This window comes from Rhagoletis zephyria, unplaced genomic scaffold (assembly GCF_001687245.7).
Source record: "Rhagoletis zephyria isolate East Lansing unplaced genomic scaffold, Rhagoletis_zephyria_1.1 Rzeph_scaffold_02316, whole genome shotgun sequence".
Lineage (NCBI taxonomy): Eukaryota > Metazoa > Arthropoda > Insecta > Diptera > Tephritidae > Rhagoletis > Rhagoletis zephyria.
The window spans coordinates 60,892-67,462 of record NW_016159400.1 but is presented as its reverse complement, the minus strand read 5'-3'; the positions used below and the strand labels follow the sequence as shown (position 1 = coordinate 67,462).

The 6,571-nt window shown below is 35.8% G+C and overlaps 1 long non-coding RNA gene across 1 annotated transcript; it reads left to right on the top strand.

Moving 5' to 3' along the window:
• The first annotated feature begins 4,300 nt into the window (after positions 1-4,300).
• LOC108366558 (uncharacterized) lies at positions 4,301-5,074 on the top strand. Its single transcript, XR_001848104.1, has 3 exons — positions 4,301-4,586; positions 4,661-4,890; positions 4,943-5,074. It is a non-coding gene; the product is annotated as an uncharacterized LOC108366558 (long non-coding RNA).
• Positions 5,075-6,571: the final 1,497 nt, after the last annotated feature.

Below are 6,571 nucleotides of genomic sequence, written 5' to 3'. Positions count from 1 at the left end.
TAACAATTATATTCAACAATTTTTATTGAGCTCGAGGCCGTTTTTTAACTGATGAGGAAATGTGGTGATTTCCGCAATAGCTATCACTTCTACCATTTTTTCAAATTATTGTTGCTTTTCCACAATAAGTTTTTATTAAAAAACGGCCTCGAGCTCAATAAAAATTGTTGAATAGAAATAAAAAAATATTAAAAATCAACGCGAATTCTTAGCCGCAGTGGCACTTTATAATCCTTAAATTGAATGGGCTATAAAACTGCATACACGAAAGCTTTCTAAAATTTCTGACAACAAAGTTCTAAATTTGAATACAAATTTTTTGTAGAAAGTTTTAAACTTTGATTTTTATAGTTTTTGGTGTTTTGGTGTTTTGTTGTTGTATTAAGGAAAGGTTTTCCGTGAGATTTTTGTTTTTTTTTTACGCAAGAAGTACTGTAAATATATTTTATAAAGGAAATGGTACCTATCGATGACTTTCAATTTATTCGCACCGGAGAAATTCGGCACAATTTTAATTTTTTATTTTCCACCACTGCTTTAGAAACAGTTTTTGAAGACATTAATGCGGAAATACAGATTTATTTCAAAAACTCAGAACACAAAAGTTGTAACGATGTTTTAAGTAAGCTAAATATTTTCCACTTCTTAGAAGCCTGAGTTCTTTTCTATGATATTTGTAAAAAAAATTAATAGTGCGTTCATGCCAGGCAAGATGTTTGGCTAAGCTTTTGTAACTCTACTCGTTCGATGAAGCATATTTATATAAGTTATTTATATAAATAAAGATTCAATTTGAAAAAAAATTCCGTGAATAAGCATGCGTGAGCGTGAGTGATTAAAAAACTAGGCGTCGTGAGTGTGCGTGAACGTTATTGAAAACAATATAACAGAACGTTAGTGTGCGTGATTTACAAACCCATAAACATGAGCGTGCGTGAATGTGAGCCAAAATCACTCACGTGCCCATCTCTAATAGGAATGTTAAAATGATAGCAAACTTTAACAGTCACTGTAAAATATAATTCAAATGAGAGGCCCATATTAGAGTTAATAAGAGCGTGGTTCGTTCTGCAGGTATGCTAGCTGTTATGGTTGTGTGAAACCGCTGTTAAAACATGGCGCTTATATCAAGGAAATGATAAGCCAAAAAGGCGAAGCAGCTGAGCAAAACAAAGAGAGTGTTAATGTTAAGTCATTTACGTGAAGTGTTGGGGATGTGTAAGCATTTTCTTTATAGCCATTTATATTTTATACTTACGTGCTTATGTGTGTATGTACATCTGTATACTATGCTGTATTTTAATCTTTCCCAAATACATATTTTTAAAATAGATACAAACATACCTACATATGTATATCTCTCTTTCAATTTATGTTTGTTTTACTGAAAGTATTACTCTTTTGGCACCTGCTATTATAATTCTGTTGCATATATGTACATACATGCCTAAATAGGTACATAGATACATATATGGATATATATGCAACTGCAATAGTACAACAGCTGTTTGTGGGGTTTTCTATTTGTATTTCAAATTGGAGCGGGATAGAAAAAATCGAGCTACCAAAAGGACCAAAAACGAAAAGAGAACTGCTCAAATGCTTAGCACGACAGGTGCACTGCTCATGAAGTGTCGCTGTATTAGTAGTCTCGCAGGTGGTAATTTAGAGGCGTTTTGGAGTCCACAAAGGTCAATGGGAGTAATAAAATAAAATAACACTAATCCATGGACAGATTGATTGACATACAAATGCATAGAACTTCAATTTTTCACCTTGACAAAGTAGCGTTATCAATAAATAGGATAACGTTGTCGTTACAACAATTTAAATAAAATCTCCTCCTAAAAGCAGGATCTCGCTACGACTCAAATAAAACACTATTTTGTGAAAATTTAAGTTATGTAATTGCATAGTTCTTGAAATCCTTCAAAGTTATGATATTTTCGGTCAAAATCGCTCATAAACACTAAAACTGAGTCTGGGGAAATTCCAAAAATAATTTCGGTAATGAACGTCATTTGTAACGAATTAAAACAAATAAAAACATTTTACTTTCGGCAAAGCCGAGCTTAATTTATGTACGTAGAGCGGCATTTACATACCTCCTATGTATATGTATAAGTTCTTAACAAATAATTTTTTCAAAAATAAATATTGGAAATTTTCAATGATGTTCAGAGAGAAAATTTTTAAGGAAATTATCGGTAGCTATTCTTCCTTATGCACAATTTTTTCTTTTTAAATCTATTTTACAGAATTTTCTTTTTTTATTTGATACTCATATTGTTATTCAACATTTCACAGAATTTTATTAATAATTTCATAATCACGTCTTTGGAATTTCAAAGTCTTTCTCAAAAAGAATACTGGGGTCAGAGAGAAAAACAAAAAAACGTAGTTTTACTATTCTTGGCCATCAGTTTCGCGAATATATTAATTTGTTTGTGTGAAAAAAATATTTACCGTTGTTTCTATGACAGAAGCCGAATTGGTTACTTACAAAAATGAATTTTTCGATAGGTTTGTAATGTTATCTTTGAAACGCCGCACTTTTCTTTGAAATCTCTTCATCAGTTCTCGTGCAATGAGCGTTTTCGTGAAGCTCTAAAAATTACAACCAGGGACGTGAGCCGGATGAAAAATTTGGTCGGTTCGCTTCAGCGGTTCGAATCGTTTTTGCACTTTTGGTTTGGTTCGTCAAAGCCGTGTTTTTGTTCTTTGAACCGGGGTGTCGGTTCGGTTCAACGGTTCGAAACACACAAAAATAACGTGCAAGTTTAAGTGTCAAGTGTCAAGTGCAACAACGTGTAAGGTAAAGGGTCAAGTGTCTGTCAAATGAGATGGGTTGCCTTTACATTTGATAGTAACATTGTAAACAAACATGGTAGGTATTACCATGTTTAACAAAAAGAAAAAAAGTGGGTACATGTATCTATTGAAAATTGGTTGAAACGAACCTTTATAGGTTTTCGGTTCGATTCAAACATTTGTGGAAAATTTCGGTTCGGTTAATGGTTCAGTTAATTAATAGAAAACAGCGGTTTTTCGTTCAAAGCCGGTTCACGTCCCTGATTACAACTACAACATTTGAGCATAGCCTCCAATCGAAACGTAAGACGTTTTCTACGTCAAAAAAACGCCAAAAAAAAGCAAAAAATTATAAAATTTAAAAATTGTTCTCGGTTTATCAGAAAAAGGACTAAAAATGACATGAAGCATTTTCAAAGTCGGATGAAAATTTGAATAGTTCTAGCCATTTCAAAATTAAACTCTTTACATAAATATGTAAATAGTGCCGCGGTGAAGGTTAAGTGGATGTGGTTATTGCCCAATTTCAAGAATTTCCTCCGATCCGCCGATTTCTGAATTTTCTTAGTGAGATAAGCCGGTACTGAGTTACACATGCTTACACACATACTTGTTTCCAATAAGATTGTTGAGTATAAATTGTTACATATTAGCCAAAAAATTTAAAAACCAAATACTTTTTTGTTAAGCGGGATGTGCTAAACCCATGTTTAAAAATTTTACAAGAATCTAATTTTTTGTTGAAAACTACCTTCCTCTAAATACCAAATTTGAACAATTTATCATAACACATATTGAAAACTTGTAATTTTTTGATTTTCCAAAAATACCGTTATGTGGAGGTAGGCGTAATTTGTGGCCCATTTTAAATTTCTAACGGCTTGTTTAAATTAAATAACTAAATTTTGGGCGCTTACGTATTTGCGAAGGGTTTGGCCGCGTTTCTCCTCAAATATGTGTTCCACATCTTGATTGTATACATCTTGATTGTGTCTCCGAAAGACAGATGGTTTTGTGAGAAGCTTTTCCAACGCAGAAACACACTCAGAAGGTTGCCGACTACGGCGGCCACTTTGTTTAGGGGGATGAAGAAAGTATTTATGTAAATCAAGTTTCAAAATAAGTAGGTGGGGACACACCTACATACTTTCAAAACATTGTTCTCATTTAAAATTTTGTAGTATTTCTCGTGCTTATTAACAATCAGTGGCAGCCCTTATACCAAATTTCATTTAAGTATCAGAATTTTTGTTTAAATTATCGTGTACTCTGGCTACTCGTGTGACATGGCTTAGTAGATAGATAGTAGAATGAATATTCGTTATTCTGAATATTTTGGTGGATATTTGCATATGCCTTTACCAATCTCGATTCCTTTACCCTATTTCAAAATAACCGACACATGAACAAAAAACAAGTTCTGTTGCGCAATTGCTGTCGGATATAAAAAGCTGACTCGAATTTTCGCACTCAGTGACCGAAACCGCGTTCGAATATTCACGTCGTCAGACAAAAATTCAATAAGATTACATTAAATTTTTTCAATTCTCCTATTCGCTACCTTATGCAAAATTTTCATACAAGGTTGGGTTAAAATATATGTATACGGATAAAAGTCAGCAGCAGACACGCGCCACATTAAAACATTCACTTATAAATATAAATTTATATGCTGGCAAGTGGCCATCCTATTGCTATTAAACATCTAAAATATATTGCCTGCTGCAGTAACGCTCAGTTGAGGAACGGTTGGTTATATGCACATAAATACATATGTATGCATATTTATACTTGTACACAAGTACAAGTACAAGTATGTACATAGTTCATTAAACAAATATCATTGTAGATCTGCTGAAGCAGGTGAATATCCTTTCTTTGTTGTCAACTCGGCTACCTCAAAACGACACACTGACCTTTGTCTATTTTGTAATTATACTATATACATACATACATACACATGTATGTGAGTATGTTCGTTTATATCGTGCTGAGCAGTACGCGCCTATTTCAGGGGTGCGCCGCAAACGCACAGAGCAAAGCAGCTGTGCAATCGACCACTGGTCGATGACCAGACAAGTGAGTAAACCATCTACGAAAGAGTATCTTTATGATGGACTTATGTTTATAGCGGATGGTAAGGATTCTTGTTCGAGTTCGCAACAGGAGGTAATTGTATGAGTAATTATGAGCAGGAAATGGCATTAGAGTGTTCGCTATGCAACTGCCAGTAAGGATTAGCCAGTAATAAAATTCAGAGAATAAGGTGTCTTACTCTCCCAAAGAGAGAAACTTACTGAGTTTTGCATTTCGAACATAATAAATGTACGTATATTTATTCTTATTCTGACTTTCTTCAACATACGCTTCAATTTCTTTGTGGAAGTCACTGTCGGATTTCCTATATCGACAGTGGTGTCGACCGCGTTCCGATTACGAATACTGCTTTTTCAGCCGAGTACCTTTCAAATGTTTGGAAATGATTAAATTACTTGAATAAACAAATATGTTTTTACATTCTTCTTTCATTAGTATGTCGCAACAAGATTGTTCTTTTTGAAATTTAACGAATTTGTTGATTCAAATTAATGTTGACAAAAATTCAACCGTGTGTCACAATCCTTCTTCTCTCTCCTATTGTGGACACTACTTGTGGACGAACTTCTAGAAAGACTTAAAGGGAATGGCTGTAATGCATATGGATATGCTGATGACCGTGGTAGGCTGGGATGAGGAGACTTTAAGCTCCAGGTTACAGTCTGCTCTAAACGTAATCGTAGTATGGTGTGCTGAAAAGGGCCTTTCAATTAACCCAATGAAGTCCGTCGTCGTCCCATTTGCCAAAAGAAGGAAGGTCAACTTGACCAAACCCAAATTGTGCGGCACAGAAATTGAGTTCTCATAAGAGGCAAAATATCTAGGCGTAATACTAGATAAGAGACTCAACTGGAACTCGCGCCTCACAGCGGTTACCAATAAAGCCACGAGAGCATTTTATGCTTGTCAAAGGCTTCATGGTAAGATTTGGGAAATATCCCCGAAATTAACGTATTGGTCATTCAATGCGGTGATAAAACCGATTGCCACCTATGCGGCACTGGCCTGGTGGCCAAAAGCCAAGCAGAAAACCTCTACAGCCACTCTGGGTAAGCTCCACCGCCTGGTTTGTGTGGCCATTACGGGGGCGATACGCTCGTGCCCGTCAGAGGCGCTTGGTGTCATCACAGGCATACCGCCTCTAGCCACACTCGTAGAGAAAGAGGCTTGCTGGAGAGCCCTGAGGCTACTGAACCTAAGTAGGTTCAAAAGTGGGGACTTAAGAGGTCATTTTGGTGTTCTAAAACCATTCATAAATGATCCCATTATAAAACTCACAGACTCAATGCTGCCGAAGCTGACCTTTTCAAAGCCCTACAGGGTAATAATACCTGAAAGGGATACCTGTAAAACGATAATCGCCATGTTCAGCGAGGGAAATCAAGTCTGGTACACTGATGGTTCGAAACTTGAGGATGGGAACACTGGAGCCGGCATATTTCGACCTAGATTTTAAAAAAGCGTCCCGATGGGCTTATACCCTACCATATTCTAGGCGGAAATTTTTGAAACTGAAGTCTGTGTCCATGAATGTCCTCGTAGTAGGACAAATGGGGCAACAATAAACATCATGTCGGATAGCCAGGCGGCGTTAAGAGCACTTGACTCTTGTAAAACGGTGTCAAAGGTAGTAGACAGTTGCAAAAAGGTACTGGTCAGACTA